Consider the following 13,133-nt stretch of genomic DNA (forward strand, 5'->3'; position numbering starts at 1 on the left):
TGAGAAAAGAATTGTCAGGCAATTCAGAAGAAAAGAAGTATAAATTACTTAAGAATAAATAAAGAAATCCCTAACTTTTACCAATTTGAAAAACACATATAGCAGAGTTTAAAATAATTAGATAAGAGGTCAATGAGATAGTACAGCAGGTAGGATGCTTGTATTGTATGCTGCTTACCTGCATTCAAACCCCACACCATTAGGAATGATCCCTGAGAAAAGAGGCAGGAGTAAACTACCAGGTCTAACTAACTAACTAACTAAATATATATATATATATATATATATGTATATTTATATATAGTTTATATACTTAAACTATAAATACCACCAGGTCTAACCAAATATAAACAATAAAATATATAATTATATTAAAAACCTTTAGAAACTTTAATTAACTAGGTTTTATTAAGATATAGTGAGAATATATGTTTGGCAAAAATCATAAAATTATACTTTTAGTAGAGCAGTCTTTAATTATCACAAATTTTTCTTTAAAATACTCAGTTAACTATTCAGGTCTTCTTATACATATATTTTTCATGTATTAGGATTTATTTCAGATGCTCTAATAGGAAATAAAGTGGTATAAATAAGAGCATTATTTTTCTGTAAAGTGACAGAAGTTTCAAGTTTTACTGTCTTGAGAATGGCTGTGGCAACAATAACCTAGAGTAATTATTAACCCTGATCATCAGAGGTCCAATCTATGAATATTTTCTACTTTGTACTATTTAATATGTTTCCATTTTCAATGTTATTTTATGGACCAAATGCCTGCATGGATACAAATAATCATATTTGTTTTTAATAACAGGAAACATAAAGGGGAAAAGAACCTAAAATTGGGTCATTTAAGCACAGGTCAAAATCAGTTAGGATGTTTGGGAGAGAATATTACTGAAGCTGGCTTTTCTTACACAGCAAGAAGACCCCCATGTCATTGATCCAGAGTGTGTTCAATAGCTCAATAATGTAGTCAAGTCCACAGATTCTTTCACATTGCCAGGTGATGGCAATTCACATTTTGTGCGATGATGACCATTTTTCTTCCCTTCATGATTGCAAGGCATCTGTAGCCATTCCAAACCCATAGGATACACAAATCTCGGTTGCAAAATGTGGAGGATGAGATGGAATGAGAGGATGGGAGGAGTTCTCTTCTGCAGGCGTGCTGATATCAGTAAGGACTGTGATGCAAAAGTTTTGGCAAGTTTTTTTCCCTCAAACTTTTCTTATCATATGAGAATCTGGGAAATAGAATTTCTATATACTCTTCGATATTCTTATGGTAGAAGAAATATAATTAAAAAAAGAAAAGAAAAGAAAGGAAAGCACGAAGCCAACATCATTGGTAGGTAACCAACAGATTCTGCCTTGTATGTTTAGAGAAGAGCTCATGAAAGATTGAATTAGTATTAGAGAAAAGATGAACAATATCACAGAGGTGAGTTTTTGCAAATTCTGAAACACTGTTGAAGAGATCGAGAGAAATAGAATGCCTGTCTCAAATACAGTCAGGGAGTGGGGCATGAGAGAAATGGAGGGCGTTGGTGATGGGAATATTGCACTGGTGAAGGGGGGTTGTCCTTTTATGTAACTGAAACCCAACTACAAACATGTTTGTAATCATGGTGCTTAAATAAAGATATTAATAAAAAATAATTTATCCAGTACTCAATATTAAATACTGAAAAGTGAACAGGACACATGTAAATTTTATTTAAAAATTTTATAAAAAACAAATATATATATATTTATATGCATTATCGGGAAGAACTTAAATGAAGAGTGCTGAAAGATGAAGGTTTCTCACAGAGGTGAAGTAGTTAAAAATCTCATTGGAGACAAAGTAAGGAAATAGATAAGGAAAGTCTTTTGGAGAAAAGTTCTGCACAGCAACACTTTTAATGCAGTTTTAGGCAAATTCTGTGGAATACAGAAGTCTTTGCTCAAGAAGTCAGTTCCTCTGAGCAATTCTTTCTGTATCTTGTGTGCAATTACTAGGCATCCTTCCAAACAGGCACCCTATAAAGCAGCTCCTTCACGGACAGTTATAGGGATGAACCCAAGAACATACATAGAAGAAGAAAATAGAAAACCAAATGTACTTTTCATCTATTTTAAACAAGAAAGTGTATTTATATAAATACATATACATTTGATTGTGTAATACATATTGGATGAGGTAAAAAATGTTAACATGCAAATAACTGACTCAACCATTAGTCTCTGAATTCTCTATTGAAAAATTATGTTAATTTTTGTTCTGCCATCCAGAAAGCTTCTGATACACCTCGCCTTTGATTTGGTTGGGATCAGTTAATATTCAAAAAGTAATAGCTTGTTTATATATACCATAATGTCTAATGTTCCACAGTCTTCTGTGGAACATAATAAAACAAACCAGACCTGTATTTTAAAGATTTATGAATAATTACATGTTTTGTGGTACCTTTTGTGTTAGAGATATAATTTATCAATAGAGAAATATTTTCTTTATATACAAGTGCACAAAATTATGAAAAATTAAGCATCAAAAACATGCATTGAGGCATGAGAACTAGTAAAAAGTTTGTGGTAAATGCCTTGGCTGTCCTTGGTTAAATTCTTGCCACTCCATTGTCCTCTAAACACTCTCAGAGTGTATCCCAAGCACCATACAAAGATATGTTGCATGTTCTTGGAAAATGTTGGCCAAGAATTTCTGGTAAGAGTTTCAAGGCCTCCTGAACACTGCTAGGGAGCTAAAAATGCTTTGAATTAATTCCTTAGTATTTCACAATTTTCCGTGACTATATCATAATTGCAGATTAGTCTATTTATCATCTATGAGGTGCTTTAAATATGGGAGTTTTATTCTTCATTAAAATAATAGTTCTTTTTTCTTTTAAGATAAAAATGATCCACAGATTAAAGTAGCTAATATTATTGCTGAAATTGTAGGTGCCTCATGGGAAGAAAAGTCCAAGGGTCCACTTATTCTTGAATTCAGGATAATGGGTCTCTTACTCTTTTAGAGCTGATTTCTGGAATTAAACACAGTAATATAGGAGTAAAGCTTCTTAGCTAATTTGTAGTCTGACTAATTGTTTCATGGTATTATGAGTTCAATGTTTCGATGAATAGGCATACAGCCAAATGCTTTTCAGAAACTACTTGCTTACAGCATTAAGAGCATTTATTGGAGGAAGATCCTTGGGAACTGCTGAGTGGAATATGAATTTTGACATTCATCAATTTTTAAAATGGTCAGTGCAAATTGACCATACCAATAATCTTCATCCTATTAATGGTAATTGAAGTCTCATTTCTATTGAAACATTTTCAGATATTAATGAGTTTATAAAGATATTTGATATCTCCACCATACAGTTCGAATAATGTCAGTTCCACTTTGTTTAATTTGCAGCCATTAATATACAACTATACTAGATATCAGAGAAATTAGGATAGAAGGAATCTATGTATGTTAAATAAATAAAAAGACTCTTCTAATTTTCTAATTCAGTGTCAATGCATTACTTCAAAAGTTTATTGTTCTCAATTAGCAAGATTTACAATACTGCCAATGATCATCTTTATAGTTATATGAACATACATGTTAACACTATTGAGGAAACTAATTAATTATAGGGCAGGAAAGATAATAGAGAATGCATGACACTTGCCTCACACACAACCAACCCAGGTTCAATCAATATTACTGCATATGTTCCCTTGAGCCCCACCTTAGTACTTCCTGAGTACAGCCAGATGTTGCTCAAAAAATGAGAGGGAGGGAGGGAAGGAGGGAGGAAAGGAGGGAGGAAGGGAGGGAGGAAGGGAGGAAGGGAGGGAGGAAGGGAGGAAGGGAGGAAGGAAAGGAAGGAAGGAAGGAAGGAAGGAAGGAAGGAAGGAAGGAAGGAAGGAAGGAAGGAAGGAAGGAAGGAAGGAAGGAAGGAAGGAAGGAAGGAAGGAAGGAAGGAAGGAAGGAAGGAAGGAAGGAAGGAAGGAAGGAAACCAGTTATAGGGTCATTATTTCAGAGAATTTTTTCACCAAGCAATGGTAATACACTTCTATAAAGTCATCCTTGCAGTCTGCTTAAAGGGCCATATTTGGAGCTAGTGATAGAATCAGTAACTACAAAATAGTTTTTCTCTAACTGAAGATAACCGAAGTTTTGGGGCTTGAACAATAAGTCAATTGGACTTTTTTTAGTTGTTGCATGAACAGAGATATGCTCGGGTATTTATAAGTACGAGCATGGGCAGGTCTGATAAGAAAAAAGATACTGTTCAAATAAACCTGTATAACTATCAGTCTTGGAAGCTTCAGGGATAATACAAAAGATAATGCACTTGCCTTGCTTGTAACTGACCATGGTTCCATTCCTGGTCCCATATATGGTTAACTGAGATCTATCAGGAATGATCTCTGAGTCCAGAGTCATGAGTAAGCACTGATCACTGCCACATATGGACAAATACATTTTTAAAAACAACCTGTCATTATACATTCAAGGCAAATATAGGGGCTGGAACACCTCTTGGCTATTCTACAAGGGGCCTGCAATAGTCCCAACTCTGCCATGATGGTAATCTAATGACAACCTAGGCTACCTCTTTTTTGTAGTTTAATACCTGTTTTTATTATGTATAATTTTATCAATGTTTATTATGCTAAAGTAGCAAATAAAAATCCTAGTTCTGAAAAATAACATTTTTTTCTTTTTTTTTTAATTTGTATTTTGATCATAATGGCTTACATATATTTCTCAGTAGTATTTTAGGTATATATTAACTTTGAATTGGGCGGATTCTCATCACCAAATTTGTCCTCCCTCTATCCCAGTTTCCTTTCTGCAACCCATATACCCCACCATCACCCCCCAGGCTGCTAGAATAGGTGATCTCCTCTTAGTCTAGCTTACTATTAATGACCATATATCTGTTTGGTCCTGGTACCCTCCCTTGTTTCCCCCTCTATTTAAGAGGCGGAGCTAGATAAATTAAGTTATGCGGTTTTGTTTGAAGGAAAGAAAAGCAATAGAATGGGGTACAAAATAGGCTACCTCTTTTTTTAAATACTTTTTATTTATTGTTAAAAATGCATCACATAATTGACATAACTGATCATAACACAATCATTTCAGGAAGACCAAAAGCAACATTGTTAAAAAAATAAAAATTGAAAGAAAAACTAAAGACATGGGAAAGAAAGGAGAGAAAATGTTCAGTGGCAAGTACATTTTTGAAAATCATTGAATCACCAATGAACCTATCAAAGCACCAGCAGAAAGCCTAGTAAGCTCTTATTTTTTTTAAAGGATGAGAGTTAAAAATACAGTATAAATGGTGTGGGTGACAATTGTTGTTTGATAGGCCCAGAAAAATGTGGGGGAAATAGAAGGGAAAAGCCTTGGCCTAAGTACAAGGAGACCTTACCCCTGAAATTCTCTGGCATAAGACCAACGCAGGGCTCCAGGATATTAGGCTGTCCTGATAAAATTCTCTGTGGTCCTGGTAAAATGTTTTCGCAGATTCGCTGTTGTTGGTGTCAGCTTTCTGCAGTTAAAGACTCTAGCCTCTGTGCATCTTCTTCATTGAAGTCAGGATAATGTTGAACATCCTTAGTTTCACCTCACCATAAGTGGGCAATGCAGAGAGCCCTGTCCTGCAAGAAGGTTGTTGCTGTTACTAAGTTGTCTGGTTGTTAAGAGAACCCTCTTTTGAATAAGTCCATGCCAGGGCAGCAGTAGGGTCTTTATTTGCAGAGGCTTGTTTCCTAGTGTTGTTAGAGATAATTGTGGATGTTTCTGTAGATGGTATCCATGGTTCAGGGGTATATTGGCAATGCCCGTTCCTATGAGGCCTGAACCAAGTCATTATGACCATATCCAGGGTGCGAGGCCCCCACTGCTTTAAAAAATTTGTGTTCCCATCTCTATTAGATAAGAACTTGCCTGTATATGCAATATTTTCCCGTTTTCATGTGCCTATGCAAAAGGGGGCGAATGCCACAAGGTATTATTTGTGCATATGGGGGCCAAGGGAACAAGTTCAACAATTCCGGTAACTTGGCTCCAACATAAACTCTAAACAGAGAGGCTCTTCTGACAGAATTCCCCATTGAACACATTGCAAAACAAACAAATAAGAAACCAAAAACAATGGGTGAAATTGTCACTATATAAGAGATTATTCAACAAGAGTTACAGCTGTCAAGGGAATACATTCAAGGGAGATATACATGTCCTTTTTATCTCTTTGGAAATAGTCGGGGGAGTGTTAAGTCTGGGAGACGACTTTAGTCTGTGAGTTGGTCTTCTGGAATCTTTAAAACTGCTCCCAGCATCCCATATCAGGAAATGTCTTTGAGTGGGGACCTCTCAGAAACTGAGCAAGGTAGCAAGCACATGTATGCAATGGAAGGAGGTGGAGGAAAGGAGGCCCCTGAAAGTAGATCAATAGAAATAGAGTATTGGTTTCTTTTAAGACTGAGACTCTATTTTTTCCACTTGGGAGCTGTTTGGCAGCTGACTTGAATAGGGATAATGATCTCCTTGTGAGGAGCCAAGAACTGATGGTAAAAAGGGTTAAATGTGGGGTAATAGGTGGTGGAATGAGTGGGTAAAGTACTAGAAATTCACCTAAAGGGGGAGGACAGTATATTACATTCTGTACAATGAAAAGTGAATTAAACTTTATGATATCCTATTAATCTATATAAACTTTTCACGCAGGGGCAATAATGGGCACTAGTGGGAAGGAAAGTTGCCATCAACTTCCTCAAGCACACCCCTCTTGTGCAGGGAGGGGGGTGGGGGAGGCGTGAGGTCCCCTTCACACTCCTCCCTGGCACCCATCTCGTTGGCACCCTGGACTCTGGGAGGAAGGCGAGAGAAGGCTGTGGGGGCAACTGGAGCCCACATCTTCCCCCCCCAAGCTTGGCCAAAAAGTGTGCGGCATGAAGCCAGGCTGCTCCCCATGCTGCCTGCTGAAGATTCCCGCTCCCAGAGAGGAGTTTGGGTTCTTAATTATGCTGGAGGCCAGAAGGTCACCAGTCCCGTGCCCCAATCTACCCCTGTAGTGCAGGGTGGGGGCTGGGGAAGGCCTGGGGTCCCCTTTAATAGGCTACCTCTTCTTTCACCTATTTCATGAACACTTTGATTTCAGGAATTTTTACATTTGACCCTCTTGTCAACTCCACATCCCAATATCCACATAGATATCTAAAAGTAATGATTTAATATTTATAGTCACTTTCTGTATTAGATATGCAGGTTTGGTAGCTGGAGCTATAACACAGTGTTAATGTACCTTGCATGCTTGCCCTAGTTTGATCTCTGGCAATGCATATGATCCCCTGACCACATCCAGGGGTCACACTTTAGCACTGAACTAGCTGTATCCTCCAAGATAAAGTACATCCTTGGTGCAAATGTGATGCCTGGGTACATGGTACCAAAGCACATGTGGCCCACATCTTTGTTCTTGAGATAGGGACTTTCCTACTTTCATGCTGCGTTGTATACCAGGACTCATTCAACCATTGGAGAAGCCTGAGCTCTCCCTTGAGCAAGTTATTATCTATTTTTATTTCATCTTCTCCCTGCTCTTTCTAAGCACCTCCAGTAAAAACCCATATATATATATTTGTGTACTTTCATAGTTTTCTCCATTGATAATCAACTTTTGCGGGGTCCGGAAGCCCCCCAGGGGGGCCCGGCCAGCAGGAATTAGCTGGGAAGGCTTCACAGACAACCGCACTCCTATTTTGCTGGGTAGAAGAACAACCACACCTGTAAAAAATCTGAGAGAGGTTAATAATAAAGACCTAAGGCAATATCTCACTGCTCAAAGGCAACTTTATTTGACTACAGCTCCTTCTTATATAGTGAAGGAGAAGGGGGCAGTACAAAGGTGATGTCAGTCACACTTTTTGGCGCGAAGGCCCATACAAGGCAAGGATATATTTCAGGTTTCAAGGAACAAAGAAAGTGAAGCATTCTCTAAATAAGGAAGTGGGCAGTGGGCTAGGGGGCTGGATGACCTTCAAGTTATGATGAACGTGCTGTTTCTATGGAAATTTCTAGTGACCTTCTAGCTGCATTCCTAATTGCTTGACTATCAGGAGCTGGTGCAAGATGTGCTTGCCTCAGTGATCTTGAACAGACAATGTAGCATACACTTATTGATAACAGCCTAGTTCACTCCGGAATATAGTTGAGGGAGTAAGACCTCATTTCTGGGAATGGTACCGGGCCGTGTTGCTCTCCTCCGGGCTACAAGATTAATTATCTCTTGCAGCTGCACATTCCTTTCTCTTTGGCCCAAGAACTTACAGCAAGACTGCATGTAGCTTTTAGGTGAAAGGCTGGATTATGGCAGAAAGAACAGCAAAATGGCCTCAAACAAGTCACAGTCCCCAACATCTCCCCCTTTCTCTTCTAATAAAAGAAGGAAAGTCGTGAGCGGGTGGAAGAACCGTGTCTTAGGCTACAAGGTTTGACCAGGTCGGACATGGCCAAAGCCGCATTTAAAAGATGGCTACAGGCGCTGTGGGTGTGCACAGAGATTTGAATTATGCGTTGTAGCCTTTTAGGGCCGTGTCCTAACTGGGACCTTGCTAATCCCGTCGTAGGTATCTCCACAGCCGAGAGCACAAGTACCGGAGCAAGCTCCGTTTGTTAGCTATGCGCTCTATCTCCTGAAAACTTAGTGGCTGGAAGGGCGGCTTGGTGACAAAAGCCAAGTTTTCACAGGAGTCACGTTGGGTTAACTGTTGGTAGTGAACTTGAACAGAGGTTTTTGCCGTCTCATCTACCTGGTTTTTAACAAGGGCAGTAAGTTTGCGGAAAGCCCATGGGTCAAAGGAAAGGAGCAGCATGAGGCTAATAAGAGGGCCCAAAATAGTGGACAGTAATGTATGTATCCAAGGAGAAGAGAAAAACCAACCCTGTTACCAACCTTGTTCTTCATCGAAATGTTTTTGGAAGTCTTTTATACCGTCACCAATGTGTTGAACGCTATTCCTAACTAATCCAGTTTTGTCTTTGAAAATACAACATTGTTCCTTAAGGGCTACACAGACTCCCCCCTCTTTCATAAGGGCAAAATATAGAGCACGACGATTTTGAAGAACTATATCAGCAAGGGAACTAACAGTATCGTAGGGGTTGAGGAGAGAAGCTAAGCTAACAGTGTTCATAATATGGGTCTGTGAGGGCTAGAGCAGAGGCATTTATAAGATTTAAAATAACTTGAGAGGAGGAGGATGGGCTAGAAGGCAGAGTTTGTAGCTCACAACCTGCACAACAGTGAGTTAATGACGCTGAGGCTGAATTTTCCAGAGAAGAAGTTCAGAGTCAGTGGTGTAGATAGGAGGTTCAAACGTTGTGATGCTTTCATAAAATGGCGAAACTGGTGAATTGCAGATTCAACAGTGTTCATAGCTGGTGTTGGAGAGCGCTTGGGTAGAGGCATTGACCATTTGCAGGATGAGGATAAAGGTGGAAACCGGACCAACAGGTTTGATGGTTATTTTAGGCATTAACAAAGCTAAAACATAATAATCATGATAAGCAAGAAACATTTCAGTAACAATATGGGGAGAAAATTTAGTGGAGCAAACAAAATAAGTGGAGTTGGGGGCTTCAATGAAGATGGAAGAGTTGTTAACAATAATGATTTGATTGCAAATGTTTGATTGTTGAACAGGCGGGCACATATATGGTTCGAGCAAGCAAAGTTCCACGACCGTGACTTGTTTACAATGGAGGTTGTTGGTGGCAATGGTGGGCATCCAAGGCAGCTAGGCAGAGTGTCTAATTCAGCATTGTCAAAGGTGGAGTTAGTTAGAAACAGGTTTGCAGGAATGGCGGCTAGCAGGAAGTTTATAAGAAAACAGCTTGGCAGGAGGCAAAATGGTTACTTTATATAAAAATTAAGAATTTACTTAGTAAACTGAATATAAAGGATTTTTTTTTAACTTCTATTTATTATGTTAAAGCTGGATGCTATTTTTGGCCATAAATACATATTCTATAGGCCTGAACTTACACATAGCAGGAAAGCCAGGTGACTGCAAAGTCCAGAAATTCTCCAGGGAAAAGTTATCCCCGATGGCCATTGAGAAATCTGGGGTATGCCATCTCCCACACCTTCCGCCATGTTCTTAGAAGGACAAAGCTAGCTTAATACATAATTTTTAACACATGATTTTTAGTTGCAAGATGCCAGTCTGTGAACTGACCAGACTGAACCAGGTTGAAAAAATTAATTGAAATTTGAAAAATGGATAAGGCTTTAAAAATTGTATTATTATAAAATGTAGAGATAACAAATAAACAGACAAAACAAAACAACACTAAACACAACATTTTACACTTGTGGCCACTTTCATTCATCACAACAGACAGATAAACAGATAAAAGGAGTGATTTAAGACTTAATTATAAAAAAGTGACAAGCGCTTTTAAATATTTAGCTAGCATGTTTGTGAGAAGAAGAAAAGAAAAAAAAATTTTTGTAGAAAAACTTTTTTAGTTTTGAGAAGTACTTAATGTAGATGGAGTGGAACTTTGCTGAAAATAAATTTTAAGGTTTAGATTTAACACAAAACATTTTTAAAACAACTTTAATTTGAAGTTTAAAACATTAAGTAAAATGGTTAATGAGCACTGTAGAAGGAATCTTCACTCTGAAGTATGAAATCATTTGCTGTAAATGAATAGGTTTTCTTTAAATTGGTTTTGCAGTAGAATAGTAAGACAGCTGCAATAAAGTGTTAAAATTTTTATGATTAAACACAATAGCATGAACTATGATTATTAAAGGTATAAAAACTGATTTTAAAAAACAAACAACTGTTTTTACTATGAAGACTTTAAGTGAATAATTTGTAAAAAATATTATATACTAAATTAACTAAATGCTTAGATTATTATAAAATATAGTTAAAGACATCTGATGCATTTACACACCTAGAACTTAAGACTAAAATTATATTTAATACTAGTTAATTTGCTTATAAAGTTTAGTTACTTTTATATATTACTTATAAAATTATATATAATATATTTTTCATTTATATTATTTTTTCACTGCGACACAAATATACAGATTTGTATAATGTGCTGATATTTTGAATGCACTTAAAATAATAGTTCTTTCAATGCAGAAATAAAGAACAACCATTGCTGTAGCACAAAGTTAAAACTAAGGGTACTATAAAGCACACCTAGGTGTTCACTGTGCATTAAATTAACTATATTGTTTAAAAAGGCTAACCACATTATTTTTCACATAATTTTGTAAATACTTTAAAAATTAAAATAAAACTTTTAATAGAAATATAAGACTTAAATTTAACACTTTTGTGTTCGTTTGGATTTTAAAACACAAAGAAGTTTTTCTTTTACTAATATTTTGTTATCTGTAAAGTGACAGAATTATGACCTTGCTGTAAAATTTTCTGAGAGGCATGAAAAAAAAGTTTATTGCCGTTATTTTCCTGTTGCTTTTTAATGTTTTAATAATTACTTTACACCACTTAATGCACTAAACCTAATAACACATATCTGACAAAGTGTAGGGCTAACAAGGTGAAGCAGAGTTTTTCACTGATAACTCGGGGAGGGGCCAGCACAGTTAACAGCAGGAAGGCTAGAGGCAAATTATTTACAGTCCGCAGGGTGTAATGATATAGAGAAAAAAAGCAATCTTTTAAGATTAATTACTAATTTATTGGAATTAGAGGGAATGGCAACCGAAGAGGGGAGTCTGGGTTGCAAAAGTACCATGGGGATCATGGTTTTATTAATTGATTTGAGAATATGCAAGAGATGCCACTTTTCAGATTTCTTATGAATAACAAAGATTGGGTATTTCAAGGTGAATTGGAAGGCTTAAAGTGGGAGTGGCAGGGCCTGAGCTGGCTGTTTCCCAAGGCTGGCAGGAAAGAGGCTGAAGGAGGCTGAGGGCTGGTTTGAGCAGAATGTACTGAGTAAAAGGTACATTAGGCTCAGAAGTTTTAACAGCAAAGTGTAGATATCGCAAGGTTTTATGGCTTAGCAGCTGATACTTTGTAATTATCCTGCTCACTGTGCCCTTAGAATTTTTTGTAGGCACTGCAGCAGTTTCTGTTTTATGGCACTCAGCCTCACTTTTATTAGTTTGTTCCTTTGAATTCTCAAGATGGGGGGCCTGGCCGTGGAATTCAGTGGGCAGAGGACAGACAACTATAGATTTAGGAGGGGGGGGAAACGCCTGAAGGGCAGAAACCTGTGAATTAAGAGAAGCAGCCTGTTTTTGAAGGCTTAAGATTTGTTTAAGATTTTTAATTTGGCCAAGTAGTTTCATTTCTATAGCTTTAAGAGGGGGAGCGGTGAGAGGAGGGAATCTGCCATGGATAGGGACTGAGCGTCTTGGGCATTTAGAATTTTTCCCCTGGGGTGCAGGGGATCAGTGGGAGGCGTTTGAGAAGGTAGCTGCGGAGGCTGCTGAGCAGGCGGGGAGGGGGGGGGGAAGACTTTTTCCATTAGGGAGAAAGACAGGAAAGGTAGTAGCACTGGTTTTTGAGCTAAGAGCATTATCAAGTTTGTTAGAGAGGTGAGACACCATGGATGTAATTGTGGTGAGTTGGGAACTCAAGTCAGAAAAGGGGGGGGGGAAGAAAGCAGCAACAGTTTGTTGCCGCGTGTGGGGGAGCTGCTGGAATGCTGGCTCTGGGGAGCGACTTCCAGGCATAGAGGGCAGCAAGAGCCATGTTGGCAAGCTGGGACCTGGAAAGTGTGTGCTGTACCTTTAAGGTATGAAAAGAGGCGAGGCCAGCTATAAGAGCTTAGAGATCAGGATTCCTGCCTATCTGCAAGGGCTTTGCAGCGGAAAAAAAGTTAACTTCCCAAGAGACAAAGAGTTCAGCTATTAGATTCTAAGCAGGAGAGCGTGTAAGGGGCTTGGGGGCCATAGGAGGTTACGGCTTGAAATGGCTCTTTGAGGCTTTTCCAATTAAAGGCTTTGTATTGTTGCAATTGCTGGCTAAGGAGGGGAGGGTGGTGAGGGGAGTAAAGGTTTTGGTGGAACAGGGACGGAGCTGAGGCTAGGGAAGTGAAGGGCTGTTTAGGATTTTGCACAGAGGGCGCAGCGGC

General features: G+C 38.2%; 1 non-coding gene across 1 annotated transcript; it reads right to left on the minus strand.

Moving 5' to 3' along the window:
- Positions 1–11,113: 11,113 nt before the first annotated feature.
- On the minus strand, positions 11,114–11,243 carry LOC125999702 (small nucleolar RNA SNORA22). The gene has a single exon (XR_007492182.1). It is a non-coding gene; the product is annotated as a small nucleolar RNA SNORA22 (small nucleolar RNA).
- Between the last annotated feature and the right edge of the window lie 1,890 nt (positions 11,244–13,133).

Source organism: Suncus etruscus, chromosome X (genome assembly GCF_024139225.1).
Source record: "Suncus etruscus isolate mSunEtr1 chromosome X, mSunEtr1.pri.cur, whole genome shotgun sequence".
NCBI classification, from domain to species: Eukaryota; Metazoa; Chordata; class Mammalia; order Eulipotyphla; family Soricidae; genus Suncus; species Suncus etruscus.